The sequence below is a fragment of the Pyxicephalus adspersus genome, chromosome 4, assembly GCF_032062135.1.
Source record: "Pyxicephalus adspersus chromosome 4, UCB_Pads_2.0, whole genome shotgun sequence".
NCBI classification, from domain to species: domain Eukaryota; kingdom Metazoa; phylum Chordata; class Amphibia; order Anura; family Pyxicephalidae; genus Pyxicephalus; species Pyxicephalus adspersus.
This window is the reverse complement of record NC_092861.1, coordinates 138,153,725-138,155,320: the sequence shown is the minus strand read 5'-3', so window position 1 is coordinate 138,155,320 and position 1,596 is coordinate 138,153,725.

Sequence of the window (1,596 nt, the reverse complement as noted above, 5' to 3'; positions counted from 1 at the left end):
CGCCCTGACCATGCACCCCATCACATAGGCCATAACAAATTATTATGCAAACATTGATGCCTAAATGCACATTTTATCTACCACTGATATTTATTTCTACTAGATTTTTTAAAATAACAAATGCAATAATATAGAAGTTGGAGAAAAGGTTAATATCAGCCTTTCTTAACCTTTTAACATGAGGAAATCCTTGAAATAACTTTCAAGTCTTGGGGAACCCCTTCTATAATCACAATTTTCATAGCTCACAGTACATTAGTGTGATGGTCATTGGGAAGAATACATTGTGTGCTGGCTATTGAGAAGAATGCCACCACCCTAAAATAGAGCCAAAAAGATAATTGGGGTTAAATAAACTGACCTAAAAGTCACAAGATAAAACTCCTGGGAACCTCTGGAGGAACCTTAGGGTTTCACGGGACCTGGTTTAAAGCTTAAATAAATGTTTAGTTAGTTAGCACAAACCTCTGTTACTTTTCTATGAAATTAGCCACGGAGAGGAGGAAACAGTGGTCTGTCTGCAGATATCTTGCACATCTGCTGATTCATAGTTTCAGCTGTTTTACCAAGTCAATCCAAATCCAATATGAACGACCATTTATACATTTTTTTCAGAAATTTATATTATGGTTTCAAACTGTACAAAGTTGGGTGAACTCTGATTAGATCCCCTAGGGTGGAGGTACTTAATCCACCATATGGATGGATCCTTTGACTCTTGTTCTGTATTGCCATATCTTTTTCACTTTTGCATATTTGTTATTATTTTTGCATATTTCGATTTCTGTTTGCTTCAAGATATTTTTGTTATAACTTTTAAAGTGCAAAAAGTTGATCTGTGATTCTGTCTTGAGCACTTCTAGCTGATTAAGACCCTAGCATTAATGTTAGGGGGAATTCACTTTTCTCAATGAATGTTGGTCCAAATTTGTGTAAATCTGGTGTGGTTGATAGGGAGTCTTCCACTCTAAGGTTTTGGTTTTCCCCCTATAGAACCAACTTTTTTCAGTTACAGAGCTAATAAGGTTTAATATGAGTGAATGTATGTGTGAGGTTTGCACGTGGGGCTAAAAACATGCATGTACAAGTGATAATTGACAGCCATGAGATTAAAGCTCTTGCAGTACAAACACAGCATAGCCATTACATGATACATATAAGAGGAACATTGATGCTTTCACTACAAGGGTCTTTGTCAATCACATCTTAATAATAACACAGAATGGCAACTACAGTATCCTAAAATCACAAAACAATTCTGCATTTTAAAACAGGTATTGACACCAGAAACCATGACATAATCCTGCCCCGGTACAAAGCATTATTTCAACCTTATCTGGAATTTCAGTCCAGTGTTGGGTTCCAATCCAGATAGAAGATACCGGGTGAAAGTGCAGAGAAGGGGAACTAAACTAAAAAGAGGCATAGAGGAGCTCAGCTATGAGGAGAGATGAATTGATTCCCCGAATATTAGGAGATAGGATTACCTGTGATGAATACATAAATGGTCCACATAGTGTGCAAAGCTGTTCACTGTTCTCTGTGCTGGCCAGAAAAGTTTTCCACATGAGGTTTTTCTTGCCAACTACAAAAAAA